The following is an 18,088-nucleotide window of genomic DNA, read 5'->3' as shown; positions in this document are numbered from 1 at the left end:
TATTCAATTTAGTCAGAGAATCTTGCAGACTTGTAGCGGATTTATTTAGAAGTATAACATCATCCGCATAAAGCAAAGAGCTGACATTAACATCTCCAATTTTGATATCATGTTTAATACCACTTTCCTTCATAATGTGATCCATATAGATAATGAATAACAGAGAGGATAATGTACATCCTTGTCTGACACCAGATTTAACATTAAACCATCTTCCTGTACTTCCTTCAATTCTAACTGCTGACTTACAACTCAAATAAAGACTACGTATTGCTTGATATAATGCCCCATTGACACCATATAACTGTAGCGTATTGAATAGCTTCTCTCTTGGCAGCACCTTGTCATATGCCTTTTCCAAATCGACAAAACTTAAATACAGATCTCTGTTATATTCCCATGCTTTCTCGACTATTTGTCGTAAAGTGAAGATCTGATCCTGACAGCCTCTATTTGGCCTGAATCCAGCTTGTTCTTCACCAAGCTTTTCTTCCACAATTCTTCTCAACTGTTTCTCAATTATACTTGTATAGATCTTGCCAGGAACACTCAGTAGGGAAATACCTCTATAATCAGTTTTATTTTCCTTTTTATGTATGGGTACTATGAGAGCTCTACTCCAATCATCGGGAATTCGTCCCTCTGTGCTGTCATCACTGCTTGTTTCATTTAGCAGTTTTTCAAAGTAATTACTCCATACTTCAAGGATATCTTTTTCTCCGGTTTTCATGTCACCTTTATCATCTCTAACTCCTTTTACAGCACTCTTTCCTCCACTCCTAAGCTTCTTCAACAACCTCCAGAATATTTTGCCACCTTCTTGATATTTATTTTCTATATTCTTGCAAAGTCCTCCCATGACTTTTGTTTAGCTAGTTTTACACAGTGTTTAGCATTTTTGCACTTGTCTCTGTATTCTCTAATAGAACAAGCTGACTTATTTGACAGGAACTTTTGATATGCTTTCTTCTTTTCCTTCACTGCCTCTTTAACTTGCTGTGTCCACCAGGGAGTTCTGATTTTTTTATCCTTGCAGACAACCTCACTACATGCCTCTCTAGCAGAATCAATCAATGTTTCCTTCAGAGTTTGCCACTGAATCTCCAAGGTTTGATTCCTGTTCTCAAACTCTTTCATGCTTTCTTCAATAATCTTTGTGTATTTTAGTCTACAATTCACATCTGAGAGCTGCTCAACTTTTATTCGCTTTAAAACTTTCTTACATGTCATTCTTTTCAATATGAAATTCAATTTTATCCTGCTCAAGACTAAATAGTGATCACTTCCAATTTCAAATCCTCTGTACACTCTAGTGTACAGAGGATTTGAAATTGGACACTCTGTACACTCTTTACACTCTTTCTTCCTGCACCAGGGAGAAAACATCACTATCAACAATAACATAGTCAATGAGACTTTTCTTATTCCTTGCCTCTTCTCTCCATGTGAATTTGTGCACATTTTTATGTTGGAACATGGTGTTAGTAATAACCAGTCCATGTCCTGAGCAGAAATCCAACAGATATTTGACATTATTATTAGCTTTGCTCTTTTCTCCAAATTTTCCCAAAATATTTTTGTATGTCTCACAATCCTTTCCTACTCTGCTATTTAGATCTCCAACAAGGACCAACTTTTCCTTTTTCAATGTGTCAGTTGCTTTTTCTAAAGCATCAAAAAATTCCTCCACTTCTACCTTAGTAGAACCTTCTGTGGGACCATAGGCACAAATAAGTCTCATTGTCCAGTTCCCCATTCTCACATTTGCCCACATTACTCTACTTGAGACTGACTGCCATTCAAGAAGATTAGCCTCGTATTTTGTGTTGAATACTATAGGCTACTCCTTCTTTTCCTTGATTGTCATTGCCTGAATATAACATTTTGTATTTATTGCTCAGAAAGATCTCACCAGTTTTTGTCTTTTTTGTTTCAGTCACTCCTATTATGTCGATCTGGTACTTATCTAATTCCTCAGCTAGCTCCATTTCTTTGCCATTCAGGCTTCTTATGTTGATAGTACCGATCTTTAACTCTGGTGATGTTGAGTTGGGGTTTGTTTTCAGATTTGTTCCAGTAGCTGACTTTTCGCTGTTCGCCCTGGTTCCCTGGCGAAAACAACGGGGGCCTTGTTTAACCGGGCGACGCCCCAGCCGGCATGAAATTTTGTCATGTCGTATCATCATTTTTTATTTTGGTTTAACCAATAAGAATACAATTTGGTTGGCTAAATCCCAAATTGCCAGCCCATCCTCATTCGTTCAGTATCCAGGTAGATACCCAACAGGGTGCACCACGAGAAGGTGAAAATTGGACATTAGGTCAGAAGCCCTGGTCGGTTCTCCGCATTCCTTTAAAGGCTATGTGGAGGTCTGCACTCAGTTATACAGCTTGCACAAAAAAAGCAAATTTTAAAAAAATGAAGTTAAGCAAAAACCATACACAGAATTTATAATCAAATGCTTGCCTAAATTAATTCTTTTTAAAAAGTTAAAAACTTTATACAATTTGTCAGAATCACATAAGATCTGCCTGAGTATGTACGAGGGTGGTCTGAAAAGTTTTCGGCCTCAGCCATAGATAGTAACACTATTGGCAAGAGATTTTTTTCTAAGTTGGAACATCCGTCATAAGCATACATGTGAAATTGCAAGACATTCTATCAAGTAGTCTGTTTTATACAGCTGTTTGAGCAAAAGTGTATCTCTATTCAAGGGATACACTTGAAATTGTATCCCATTTCAAGGGATACAATATCAAGTGTATCCCTTGAAATGGATAAAACTGAGTATCGTGCAGTTATAAAATTCTTCGTAAAAGAAGGTTCAACACCAAAAGAAATTCATTCGAAGTTCATAAAAGTTTATGGGCACTCCTCTCCTTCATTTTTGACAATTAAGAAATGGGCTTAATTAAGAAATTAACAAAACGTGGCCGTACCAGCCTTGAAGATGATCCAAGTGAGGGACGTCCAAAAAGTGTAACAACACCAGTAATCATTGATCAAGTGCACAATATGGTATTGGATGACCGGCGAGTCAAAGTGTGTGAAATTACTGAGAATATAGGCATTTCAAAAGAACATGTAGGATATATCTTGCATGAAGAATTGAAAATGAAAAAACTTTGCACAAGATGGGTGCCGTGCTTGCTCACAGCAGATCAAAAATGCACTTGAATGAAAATCTCTGAACAGTGCTTGGAGCATTTTAACAAGAACAAAACTGATTTTTTGTGTGTCAATTTATTACTATGAATGAGACTTGGATTCACCATTACACACCAGAATCTAAACAGCAGTCAAAACAGTGGACAGAAGACAGTTGTTCATTGCCAAAGAAGACAAAGTTGGTTCCATCAGCAGGAAAGGTCATGGCATCGGTGTTTTGGGATGCTAAAGGCATTTTGTTTATTAATTATCTTGAAAAGGGTAAAACAATAACCAGGAAATATTATTCCGATCTTTTAACCAGACTAGACAAAAAAATTAGTAAGAAAAGACCCGGTTTGCATAATTAAAAAAATCATCTTTCATCAGGACAATGCACCTGCCCACAAAAGTGTTTTGGCAATGGGAAAATGAAGGGATCTGCACTATGAAATGTTGGAACATCCACCCTATTCACCAGACTTGTCTCCCTCTGACTTCTATTTCTTCCCAATAAGTTTGTTTTTCCATTGTTAGGCCGAGAACCTTTCGGACCACCCTCGTATATGGCCCAGTCAGATTAGTAAAAATTTTATTCCATTCCCAAGTGAAGTGCTGACACTCCACCAGAAATTAGCAAATGGCAAAATACATGTTGTGCTGTTCACATACTATGCAGAACCCATCAAGAACAACTTTCTTTCTTCTGTTTCTAACACTGACTAGATTGTCAGTGTTTAATTTTAGACTTAATCTCATGCAAATTGTCTTGCCATGATGATTGCTATTAGTTAATTAGCTTTGATCTTATAAACTATCTGTAGTCTCTAGCAGACTGCTAAACAGTAAGTGTAAAAAAAGTATGAGCTGATATGGCAGTTGCATCTGCAGTCTCGTTTCCTTTAATTCCAATGCAGCTCAGAATCCAATATAAGTGAACACTGAAATTAAGGATTATGCAGCTGAATTGCATGCAACTCAGCTGCATAATTACCATATTTACGCAAATATAACTCGCCCTTGCATATATCTCGCACCCAATTTTACTTTATGAAAAAAGAAATTAAAAATCACAAACATCCTGCCGTGGGCATGGATGTTTGTGATTGTTTGTGAAAATACTGGTGGTGGTGGGAGCTAGATGGCATCAGTATAGTTGCAGTTGGTTGTAGTTGGTGGATTGAGTGTGGAGACAGAGAGTTGTAGAGTAGGTGCCTTCCCTTGATGAGTCTTTGGACTCCCTGGAGGAGTCATGTAATAATAATAATAATAATAATAAAAGTTTCACATATACCTCACACACATTCACCTATCTATTTCTTAAAGTTAAAACTTTACGAAATAGATAGGTGAATGTTATAATGGCAGAAATAGTAAAAATTTTTTGGATGTGAAGACCGATGTGGTCATTATTCCTGGTGGTCTTACACCTTGTCTACAGCCCTTGGTTAAAACGTCAACAAACCATTCAAGGACTACATACAAAAATTCTATATATAGTTGATGGCAGTCAGCGGCTATGACCTTACTACAGCAGGGAAGAATAAGAGACCATCATTAGAACTATTGTGAAACTGGATTTTAAGAACTTTGGATATGATTTCACCAGAAATAATTGTCAAGAGTTTTTTAAAAACTGGCATTTCTAATGCCCTGGATGAGAATAAATATGAAGCTATTTGGATGGATTGACAATACATACAAAGAAACTACTCTCAAGACCAGAAGTAGCGATAGTGAATAGGAGATTCTTGGTAAGTCATACCCATTTTCAGATTTAAAAAAAAAACATGGTGATCTTATGATTCTGAAATGATAAAAGGATAAGCAATAGCAAAACTGTTTGTTTCACTTAATTACATACGCATTGTTGCTAAAGATTCAAATATATAGCGTGATGAAGGTGAGTGGCTGATTGCATAAATAACATTGATAATTAAAATTTAAATGCATTAAATTTAAACTAATTTGAGCAATTTATTTAGTCATCCATATGGAGCTTTCTCCCCCATCCGTTAGGAAAGACTGAGCCCACTTAATGAGTGATTAAGTATATGTATTTTATGACTGTGAATTCATGTGTTCATGGGGCTGGTTTGCCTGTTCTGAGGGACGAAACACCCAAGTTTCCAGGTGAAAGAACCCTTCTACCTCCATACGAGACTGGCTAACTCACCTTTAGTTGAAAGAGACCAGATAAAGGTTCCTCATGTCTTGGACAGGAATCAAACACAGGTGTTTCCGAAAAAACAGCTTTGTCTATACCAACTGAGCTGCAGAGCTTTATGTGAGCATTTAAAATTATAATGAATACTGAGGATTTAATTATGAACGTCAATTTAGTTTTGTCCTGAAAAACTTTAGTTTCCAAAAATCCCCACAAATATCCCACGATTTTTTAACTGTAATTTTGAGGAAAAATGTACAAGTTATATTCAAGAAAATATGGTACTGTGATCCTGTGGGATTTATTTTATTTTGTGTGGGATCCCCCCCTTACCTCAACCATCTCTCTTAGGAAAGGTTGAGCCCTCCTAATGAGGGATTAAGTATGGATTTTATGACTGTAGATTCATGTGTGTGTGTGTGTGTGTGTGTGTGTGTGTGTGTGTGTGTGTGTTCACGGGCCGGTTTGCCTGTTTTGAGGGACGAAAAACCCGAAGTGAGTTAGCCGGTCTCCATATGAGGCCGGCTAACTCACCTTTAGTTGAAAGAGACCAGATAAAGGTTACTTACATCATGGATGGGAATTGAATCCAGGTATTTCTGACCAAAGGGTAACGTCAATGCTGACTGAGCTATGGAGGCTCATTGGATATGATAAAGTCAGAAAATATAGCAGCATAACTAAAATAGGTCTCAGTTCTTGAACTGTGAGTGTAGATGGGTAGGAAATCAGAGTGCTCTGCTCTGAGTACCACACATAACTGCAGAAAGACAGATGGAGTGTGAGATTTCCTTATTTGGCACAGTGAGAGGTAGCTTGATGGAGTGCAAATCTACAATGGAGGAATGCTATTATATCTGGTGCAGGTGATGTTTTCAACATTCATGCCAATAACTTAATAATCACTTTAATACATTCGCTGCCACGGTCCTCAGGGATAGTTTGTTACTGCAGCAAGCACTTTCAATTCTTTGAGGTCAGTACGAGTAATCTTATAGCAGGCAGTAATCGACATATGAGTATATTTGTAGTTGGCTTGTGAGGGTCATATACCAACTACAAGTAGACGCACGTTCGCTGCTACGCTCAGCATGCCAAGCACTTTCAATTCTTCAAGGTTAGTACAAGTAATCTCGTTGCCAGCAGTAATCGACATATGAGTATATCGTAGTTGGCTTGTGAGGCTCATAAACCAACTATGAGTATACTAGTAGTTGGCAGCAAACGTGTTAATACACATATCGAAGGGATATATGACAGCCTGATGTGATTCTGAGCATTCTACTGTAGAGAAAAAAATATTAGTCCACATAGGATGTTCTTGAAGAGACTATTTTTAGGGCATAGTTAAGGGAACTGTTTCCATCAAAGTGAAAGAGCAGACATTCACTTCAATGTAAAGACTTTTAAATGAGCAATATGCAGCAAGCACCAGTAGCTATTCATATACCATGATGATGATGGATAGGTTCTAGCCAGCGGAGTGTGTTCTCCATTGCAGAGACGTAAATTTGCAACTTATAATCAAGCTTTGATCAAATAAATGTGTGATAAAGGCAAAGCAAGGAAAATGAATCTGCACCCTAATCTGTAACGGATAAAGTGTGAAGAATATTCAGTGCTCTTTTGCACTTTTCTCTTAGCAGACACAGAATGAGAGTTCCATGGCCAAAATTAGTCCCAAGAACTTGGTTTCTGTTGCTACTACAATAATAGTTTGTCCCATCCTTACCTCTAGGTCTAGGTGAAGAATGCATTTCTGGTAGAGGTGTACACAGATACTTTTTTTCTGCTGAAAACTTGAGCCAACTGCTAAGAGCAAAAGAAGAGATATTATCAATTACTTGAAGTTACATTTGAAAAACCCTTATATTACAAGAATGGCAGCATACTATGAAGTCATTGACAAATAAAGCATCATCTACTCTAGGAGGAAGCTGTTCAGCAATTGAGTTCATGTTGAAAGCGAGGACATCACAATTAAGACAAAGCATTGGGGAGTTGTTTCAGGAGTTGACTGTAATAGGTCATGTGACCTACGTGCTACATAGAGAAGCACTCATGATCATAAAGTTTAGGTATGTTGAAATTATTGGATGGTGGAATACATGTGTTTAAGCCACTTTTAATATTTTCATAACTGCTACTTTCACAGCATAAGATTTCAGGACAGGTGGCTAGTTTCTTTTCTGCATCCTGATATATGTTTAGTTCCGTTTCTTTTTTTTTTTCTTTTGTATTTCCTTTTCATCCTTTCTTCTTTAAAATGAACAGTAGATGCACACTGGATGTTCTCCCTGACAGTAGATACATCTACATTTTTTGCTGAGCAAGATTTATCACCATACACATTGCTATTACATCAGGCACAGGTACTACAGCCATGACAAGTAGATTGGGCATGCCCATATTTTCAACTTGCACATCTTAGGGGAATAGGGATGTAGCCTAACAGGATAATTGAGATATCCTGCTGATACGAATGTCGAAGGTTTGGATGTATCAAAAGTAAGGATGATGTTTCTGGTGGAAACTAGGTGACGATCCTTACATATCAGGATTTGCCTCGTACCTGTCACTCCTTAATTTTTGAGCTCTGAACATATCTCCTCATCTGGAAAACCAAGAAGGGCCCATTCTGATACCACACCTCTAGAAGAGTTGAGTATGGTGTATAAGATGTTAACACAACTGATATTCTACTCATTGATGTTACTCTCAGTAGTTTTTCCATGTATTGCTGACTGCATGCTTTCATAAGAATATTACCAGAACAGTTTCTTAACTGTTCTAAACCCTACTGAATAAAATAGGATGACATTTTCCCTATTGGCTTTTCACCTGTTGCATGGGTGATTAGAAACAGTGATACATTTATACTGTGTCAAATGTCTTTTTTTTTTACTTTTGTTATCAAATGATGTACTGTATCTATAGTATCTGTACTTGGTTAGGTCTTGTGGGGCTCTTTGAAAATCTGAGGATGAAGGATTCATGCTCAAGGGATTTTTTTGTTCAGTGCCAGAGCTCCATCCACAATGGAGCCACATATGGATGCCCGCTATCCAGCAAGCAGTAAACAAGCTCCAAAGTGGAACGTGAGGATTACTCCAGACATCATATTAGCACCACAGCAAGTCTTGGGAACAATCTCCAGACTATGTAGGTAGGAGACTTATTGCAATACTGCTAATTCTTGCTAATACTGCTAATAGATGAGCAAAGAAAGTAAAGAACAGGTACCAAAGGATAAAAGAAACAGGAGAACACTGAGGAGAAGATGGCAGGATGGTCTTGAAAACAGTGGCACAGCAATCAACTAAGCCTAATATTTAAGAAGAAAGAATATAATCTATATATACAATTTATATTATGATTTTAAATGTTAATCCTCTCAAAGTTTGAAGACTAATTGAATACTAGAGAAATCAGACAAAATCTGTCTGAATGTATGGGTCTCAGACAGGTTATTATAAGCACTAAAATAATTATTACATTTATTGAAAAAATGAGAGAAGTCAATTAGGATGTACATGATGGATAATGTAGAACCACAGAACTAACACATAGGTTGCCCCTCAATAGGAAGGAATGTGTAAGATGACTGATGTATGCAGACCTCGGCAAGAACAACTTCCTCTGTACAATCCCTACAACGACTAGACAGCCATAACTTAATTTCAGACTTCATCTGGTAGAACGTTTTGTTAATCTATATATCTTTGTCTTACACTTGGTTTAACATCAAGCTAGCATGCTGTACCTCCTTCAATTCTAATAGCTGAATTACAACTCACAAATAGAGTACGTATAGCCCAATATTATGTCTCATTTACACCATACAACTGAGCATTCTGAACAGCTTTTCTCTTGGCACCATGTCATATGCCTTTTCCAGATATACTGAACTTAAATACAGATCCTTGTTATATTCCCATGATTTCTCAATTATTTGTTGTAGAAATCTGATCCTGACAACCTCTATTTTATCTGAATTCAGCTTGTTCTTCTCCATGCTTCCCTTCCCTCCCTTCCAGAATTTTTCTCAGCCATTTCTCAAGTATAAATAAATCTTACCAGCAATACTCAGTAAGGAAATTCCTCTGTAATTCTTATATTTATTTTTTTTCCCTTTTTATAGATGAATACTATGAACTTTATTCCAATCACCTGGAATTTGACTATTTGACCAGTTCTTCTGAATTATGGTGTGTAGCCATTTTAAAAAACTTTTATGTCTCCATACTTCATCATTTCTGGCTAAATATTAACTATTCCACCGCCTTTCCACATTTCAAAGTTTTGATGACTTTGTTGTACTCTTCAAGTATTAATATGTATTCCTGATTGTATTTCTGTTGAGTGTTTTCTCTCACCATGGTGAGAGAAAACACTCAGCTTTTTTCTAGATTGTCTAGAGTAAACATCTTTTTACTCTAGACAATCTAGAACATCTTTATTTCAGTTTTTTTCATGTCAACTTTATCATATCTGATTTCTTTTAGAGCACCCTTTTCCCCATTTCTAAGTCAGTCTATAGCTAACAGAATATTTATTTTTCTGTCTTTTACCAGCAGATTTATAAAGTAATCTGAAAACACACCACAACTCAACATCACCAGAGTTAAAGATCGGTACTATCAAAATAAGAAGCCTGCATGGCAAAGAAATGGAGCTAGTGAGGAATTAGATAAGTACTAAATCGACATTATAGAGGTGACTGAAACAAAAAAGACAAAAACTGATGAGATCTTTCTGAGCAATAAATACAAAATGTTATATTCAGGCAGTGACAATCAAGGAAAAGAAGGAGTAGCCCATAGTATTCAACACAAAATATGAAGCTAATCTTTTTGAATGGCAGTCAGTCTCAAGTAGAGTAATGTGGGCAAATGTGAGAATGGGGAACTGGACAATGAGACTTATTTGTGCCTATGGTCCCACAGAAGACTCTACTAAGGTAGAAGTGGAGGAATTTTTTGATGCTTTAGAAAAAGCAACTGACACAATGAAAAAGGAAAAGTTGGTCCTTGTTGAGGATCTAAATAGCAGAGTAGGAAATGATTGTGAGACATACAAAAATATTTTGAAAAAATTTGGAGAAAAGAGCAAAGCTAATAATAATGGCAAATATCTGTTGGATTTCTGCTCAGGACATGGACTGGTTATTACTAACACCATGTTCCAACATAAAAATGTGCACAAATTCACATGGAGAGAAGAGGCAAGGAATAAGAAAAGTCTCATTGACTATGTTATTGTTGATAGTGATGTTTTCTCCCTGGTGCAGGAAGAAAGAGTGTACAGAGTGTCCAATTTCAAATCCTCTGTACACTAGAGTGTACAGAGGATTTGAAATTGGAAGTGATCACTATTTAGTCTTGAGCAGGATAAAATTGAATTTCATATTGAAAAGAATAACATGTAAGAAAGTTAAAGCGAATAAAACTTGAGCAACTCTCAGATGTGAACTGTAGACTAAAATACACAAAGATTATTGAAGGAAAAATGAAAGAATTTGAGAACAGGAATCAAACCTTGGAGATTCAGTAGCAAGCCTTGAAGAATTGATTCTGATTGATTCAGCTAGAGAGGCATGTGGTGAAGTTGTCTGCAAGGATAGAAAAATTAGAACCCCATGGTGAACACAGGAAGTTAAAGAGGCAGTGAAGGAAAAGAAGAAAGCATATCAAAAGTTCCTGTCAAATAAGTCAGCTTGTTCTCTTAGAGAATATAGAGACAAATGCAAGAATGCTAACAGTGTGTAAAACTAGCTAAACAAAAGTCATGAGAGGACTTTGGCAAGAATATAGAAAATAAATATCAAGAAGGTGGCAAAATATTCTGGAGGTTTTTGAAGAAGCTTAGGAATGGAGGAAAGAGTGCTGTAAAAGGAGGTAGAGATGACAAAGGTGACATGAAAACGAAAGAAAAAGATATCCTTGAAGTATACAGTGATTACTTTGAAAAATTGCTAAATGAAACAAGCAGTGATGACAGCACAGTGGTAAAAAACACTCAACAGGCATAGAGTCAGGAATACATATCCATACTTGAAGTAGAAAAAGCCATGAAAGGCTTGAAATGTGGAAAGGCAGCAGGAGTAGATGATATTCGACCAGAAATGCTGAAGTATGGTGGTATAAAAGTCTTACAGTGGCTGCACTGCATAGTTCAGAAAGCCTGGACAGAGGGACGAATTCCCAATGATTGGAGTAGAGCTCTCATAGTACCCATATATAAAAAGGAAAATAAAACTGAATGTATTATAGAGGTATTTCCCTACTGAGTGTTCCTGGCAAGATCTATACAAGTATACTTGAGAAACGGTTGAGAAGAATTGTGGAAGAAAAGCTTGGCGAAGAACAAGCTGGATTCAGGCCAAATAGAGGCTATCAGGTTCAGATTTTCACTTTACGACAAATAGGCGAGAAAGCATGGGAATATAACAGAGATCTGTATTTAAGTTTTGTCGATTTGGAAAAAGGCATATGACAAGGTGCCAAGAGAGAAGCTATTCAATACGCTACAGTTATATGGTGTCAATGGGGCATTATATCAAGCAATATGCAGTCTTTATTTGAGTTGTAAGTCAGCAGTTAGAATTTAAGGAAGTATAGGAAGATGGTTTAATGTTAAATCTGGTGTGAGACAAGGATGTACATTATCCCTTCTGTTATTCATTATCTATATGGAGGAAATTAATACCACTTTCCTTCACATTATGAAGGAAAGTGGTATTAAACATGATATCAAAATTGGAGATGTTAATGTCAGCTTTTTGCTTTTTATGCGAATGATGTTATACTTCTAAATAAATCCGCTACAAGTTTGCAAGATTCTCTGATTAAATTGAGTAACTGCTGTAATAGATATGGTATGAAGGTTAGCAATAAAAAGACAAAGACAATGAAAATAGGCAGAATCGTTGAAAATGTCAACTGCATTGTGAATGAAGAACCTGTGGAACAAGTAAAACATTTCAGCTACTTAGGCATGATTTTTAGTGAAGATGGTAAATTAAATATAGAAATAGACAACAGAATCAGCAAAGCTGGTATGGTGAGAAGTCAATTAAATAAATTCATATGGAATAAGAGAGAAATTAGTCGGTACACTAAATTAGCTGTATACAAGACAGTGGTCAAACCAGTTTTAACTTATGGATCTGAGAGCTGGGTCAGAAGTAAAACACTTGACCAAAGACTAGAGACCGCAGATATGAGAGTCCTGAGAAAGATTATAGGCGTGAAAAGATGGCATCAATGGTAATATAATATTAAAAATGAGGATAGTAGGAAATAACTTGATATTGTCAGCATCTAGGAATGCGTCAGCAGAGCTAATTTCGGGTGGTATGGTGACTTAAACAGAATGGGCGAGGAAAGATTAGCAAAACAAGTGTTCTCTATCAGGTTGTTAGGAAAACAACCCAGAGGAAGACCAAGATATAAGTGGATTGGTATGGTACAAAGTGCCTTAGACGATAGAAATGTAAGATCTGATAATAATAATAATATTGGAGTCTTGACAAGTAACAGACTGATTTGGAGGAAAATTGTAGATAGGAAGTTAGTAATGCTGTAAATTTTTCATGTAGTATTATAATATCCTGTACACCTCTTGAGGGTACATGGCAGGAATTTGATGATGATGATGAGAATTTATCAAATCTTCTGCTGAATTGCTATTTTTTTATTTTACTTAGGCCATCCTGAAATTTTCATTGTTATTATATTATCTAAATCATTTTGTAAGTTTTGGTGTACTTCTTTTTATGTGAGTATTATCTGTCCAACAATCTGTAAGTAATCTAGGAATTCTTAAAAATCTATTTTGTAGTTTATACTTGCAGTTTCTTTTATATCTGTTTTCATAAACTTTAGTATTTTATAAGCATTAGGTGCTATTTTGTATATATAATTTTCTAGGTATGATATAAATTTTTCCCGGTTTTCTAGTTGTCTCTTTCTCATTTTTCTTTTGGTAATCTCATTTGAATATATAATTGAATATATATATATTCAATTTCATCATCTTGTGTTTTTACTACTTGACCATCATTTAAAGTTTATTTAAATGATGGTCATTTAAATTCCATCCTGCCTTCATTTTCTTATATTTTTTCTAAATAGTTATTAATCCTCTTTTGGTATACATTTAAATTGTTCAGCAGGTTTACTTTGTAATTATTATTATTATTTTATTTTTTTTTTAACAAATTTGGTAGAAATCTTAACTTTGCCTGCACTTTAAATAATGATCTGTATCTATTTCTCTTTTACTTTAATGTCTAGAAAGAGACGTGCTATAGAAGACGTGCCATGTTTATAGAAGAATTTTAAAAAATTACTTAAAGAAAAAACTGAAAAAGAATGAATGTTTTAAAACAATTAAAAACTGTTAGGGAGTTTAAGTAGTTTTAATGGTGTTTGCTATAATAGTAAGTCAAATGAACACTGCAAACTCATTATTTCTGAACTGAATACATTCTCTGGCAAAGTAGATTTCACTCACCCTTCAGGCTTAGCATTCGTGTGTTAAGTCTTAAGTGCTGGGATGACATCATCACTAAGAAAAGATTAAAAACTAATTTTAATGCTTCCAATATTTCATCTCTGACACTGAGACATCTTCAGGAAGTACAAATAACACTAGTAACTCACACACGACAACAATACTCAATGAAACAAGTGGATAACTTAAGTCCTATCTAGGTAGTACCCCCCCCCTCTATGGACATTTGCAGGTGACCTAGGATGTAAATTGGGACCTCTGACAATTATTGTTTCCCAAATTTTGGGAAGTTTTATGCATTCATATTTGTTTAAATTAGGTTGATTTCTGATTGCTCAGAATCAGAAATCAACTGATTGCTCAGAATCAGAAATCAACTGATTGATTTATGATTCTGAGCAATCAGAATCAAAAATCAATCAAATAGTTGAATTAAGATGTGTAAAAATATTTATGTAGCTCCATAAAGACTAAGCATTTTTACATGAAATTTTGCCAACGTCAATGCCCAATAAGAACTGTAACCTGTACATAGATGTTTTTTAAATGTAAATAATCCCTATGGGAATTGTATATGCTCTCTACCAAATAAGGGAATATTCTAGAAGGTGAAGGATTCAGGCAATATCTTGCCACTAGTAAACAGCGTATTTTTAGCTCCTTATAAAGACATCAAATTTTGTGTGTGTATTCTACATGGAAACGCTCAAGGTCAGTGCTAGGTGGACCGACAAAAGCTTCAAACAAATGTCTGCTGCCAGAAAAAATAGGATTTCGGGAGGTGGAGAAAAACAATGGAAGGCTCAGTCAGAGAAAGGGATCAAGGGTTTTCATCGAAATGTTCGGGGGGTCCCATATCTCCGTGCAAGGATTCGTAAGTGAGTGAATAAAAGGCGTTGGTGAAAAGATCGCAGGCATGGATGGATTTCGGTTCCAGAAGTTTTCATCGGTGACCCAGAGATCATTGGTCAGTCGGCAGTTATCCGTCAGATGTATGCCATCAGGAACATGACTTCTGGAGAAAGTATGCCATAGGCCTAAAGGAAGGATGAGAGGAGCTGATCTGCCTGGCAACGAATAGACCCCTGATGACAACTCTACGCCGGGAGATATGGTCCAAGGAGAAGGAATCTTCAAGCGGAAGGAAATTGCTCCGTTGCCTTCTATGCACATGCAACTACTCCGTAAACTGAAGAACCTCCGCCCGTGTCCCGGGAAGATACTGACTCCGCAGGCCGTCAACAAGTCTATCGCTGGCACAAGCAGGGAGCGAAAACCTGACACAGAAGAAAAAGGAACAGAGCTCCAGTGTGAGGCCAGATCAATAGAGGGTAGTCACCACCAAAGTGAGTGTATCTGTTTTTCCAATTTTTATTTGAGTTTTTAAGGGACCTTTTATTAGTGGACTGTAAAGTAGAGGCTGATTGATCAAAATAGGCATAATTAACAGTTGAAGATTAGAAGTTAAATAATAGTCAGGAATTTGTATGTGAAATACATCAGAGTGTAACTGTTTGCCAAATTGGAGAAATTTGCCTATAGAATATTCCCAGCATAAAAGGGAAGGAGCGTTTGTGTATAAAAGATATGGTCTATGTGCTCGATATTTAAGAGTTAACAATTAAGTAACATGTACCAATGCTCAGCGTAAATGATTTGTGTTATAATAGGAAACCTAATTAAATATGTAATATAATTTGTGTGACTAAAATACAGGAATTTAACTAATTGATTTATAAAGATCTCAATTGAGATGCTTTATTCTATTACTGCAAGCTTAGTGTAAATTGTTTTATGTGAATTAAATTTGCTGTTTAAATATTAATAGAGTGTCGCCTGATATTTAATTCTTTGATGCACTGTTCTCAAAATCAACCGAGCTTGTGAGCGGGGAAGATAGATAACTAGTACAAAATTAAAGTAAAGGGATAGCCACAACTGTATATAAGTGCAAGAAAGGATATCTACCGAAAGTAGTAATATTTAATGCCATAAAAGGAACTCCTGAGGCGCAGTCACTAATTCAAATAAATATCTAGAGATCCTTGGCATAAAAATAGGAATACTGGAGGTAAAATATAAGGAACAGAAGGACATAAGTTTAAAGTTAATAGAGGTATATGAGGGAACAAGACAATGTTAAAGATTTAGGAATTGACATAAGGATAAAGATAATATTGTAGGAATAAGAAAAAAATTTATACAAAGATAAAGGAAGAAACAACAAACAACGAAAGAGGAGAATACAGAAGTAAACAAAAAAGAAAATTTAAAAAACCATACACGACACAAAATATACAGATGATATCCTAACAGGAATGGAAATGGAAGGATCCTTTCTGTCCTCATTTTTCATGTGGACAGAAAGGACAAGAGAAGGGAGTTTTGCTGATGATAGCAAGGAAATTATGTCCAAATAAAGTATACATGAAAGAGGGAAATAGTGGCAAAGGTTATGAGGTATAAAGAACAAGCCAGGAGAGTGACTCAGTAAGAAAAATAAAACTGTAATATGAGCAGAAATTGACAAATCAGGCAAAGAACAACCCTAAAGAGTTTTTTTAGATATGTGGCAAGTAGAAGGAAGAATGATTATGGTAAGATGATGTTAATAGATGAAAATGATAGAATGGTAACTGCTGCAGAAGACATTATTGAGGTATTCAGCGATTAATTTATAAGGTTCTTTCATCCTCATCGGATGAAATCATGAGAACCTCAAGTGTAGAGAACATAGGAGAGGATGGCTAAATTGTAAGTGTTCAGAAGGTATGTGAGGAAATAAATAACTTTGAAATCAATAGGATTTGACGCATCACCACACATCTTAAGGGAATGTTCCAGGGAATTGGCAGGCCTGTTCTAATAAGTCTTAGAACAGCACAGGTTCCAAGGGAGTGGAAAGAAGGTAAAATTGTTCCACTGCATAATGGTGGTGATAAGGCTGTGGCTTCAAATTATAGGTCAATTTGTGTGGAAGGTACTGGAGAGATTGGTGAAAAGTGGGATATGGAAATGGGTTGATAACAGCAGTATTCTCTGTGGTTATCAGCATTGGTTTGTTAAAGGGAAATAATGTTTTACTAACTTACATATGTACTATAGCAAAGTGACAAATACCTTGGAGAGAGGTAATGCATATACAGTGGTGTACTTGGATTTTGCAAAAACTTTTGATAGACTGCCACATGACAGCTGTTAAACAAATTGAAATAGATGGGATTGAATAACAGATTTTGGATTTGGATCAGTGACTGGCTGTTAGATAGGGTATCAGAAAGTTGTCTATGAGGGTGCAGTTATCCTGAAAGAGGAAGGCCACTGGTGGTGTGCTGCAGCAGTCAGTTTTGGAACCACTGTTGTTCAATTTGTACATTAATAATACTGTGATGAGTTGAACTAGTGATATGCAGCTGTTTACAAATGATGCAAAATTTGGGAGAGCAATGAAGAGTCAAGCAGTTGTTATGGCCTTGCAAGATACTTTGAATAGATTGCATAAATGGACAGGTAAGTTGAAATGTCGTTTCAATGTTGTAAAGTGTAAGGTTTTGAAATTTATTAAACAACGATGGGATGCAAAGTATAATGAGGTAGAGAAGATGACAGATTTGGGTGTGGTGGTGGACAAGAACCTGAAGTTCAGAGGCCACATTGCACAAGTTGTGAAGATGTAACATCAGATAATGGCAATGATGAGAATAACCCTAGCAATCAGAAATAAAGAGTTATGATGTCATTGTATAAGGTCTTAATCAGGCTTCATATTATTGTGCACAGATTTGGTCACTGGGTTTTCATGATGACGAGGATATGTTAGAAAGAACTGACCACCTTTGTGAATCTTCCAGAGAAGATTCACAAAGGTGGTCAGTGGTCTTTGGAATATGGAGTACAAAGACAGATTTATAAAATGTAAATTGCAAAGCCTTGTAATAATAGGTGGAGGAGGGAGGGAGAATATGATTGAGACATATAAACTAGTCAGGGGTTGTTATCAGACTGATATGGAAGAGATTTTTCATAAAACAGGAGAAGGAGTAGAACAAGAGGTCGTTACAGTAAAAGGAGGGTATGAGAAGAGGAGTAAGGAGAATGTTCTTCGCATAGAGAGTGGTTGGTGAGTAGAATGCATTGCCTGAGTGTGTTGATACACTGAATCAGTTTAAGGCATGGTTTAATGAGCAATAGTGTCTATCTCTTATGATGTGTCATAGATTCTATACAATCTATGGTAATTTTAAAAAAAGATATAC

The 18,088-nt window shown here is 36.1% G+C and overlaps 1 protein-coding gene across 5 annotated transcripts in view; it reads right to left on the bottom strand.

The window, feature by feature from the left end:
- The window catches only part of LOC150098167 (CREB-regulated transcription coactivator 1-like), a 526,148-nt gene that overhangs the window by 136,298 nt on the left and 371,762 nt on the right, over window positions 1-18,088 (bottom strand). The gene's annotated exons all lie outside the window — the stretch shown is intronic.

Source organism: Typopeltis vanoorti, chromosome 16, assembly GCF_054136105.1.
Source record: "Typopeltis vanoorti isolate ZY-2024b chromosome 16, IOZ_Tvanoo_1.0, whole genome shotgun sequence".
Lineage (NCBI taxonomy): Eukaryota > Metazoa > Arthropoda > Arachnida > Uropygi > Thelyphonidae > Typopeltis > Typopeltis vanoorti.
Note: the sequence above shows the minus strand (reverse complement) of the source record. Positions and strands in the feature narration are given on the sequence as shown.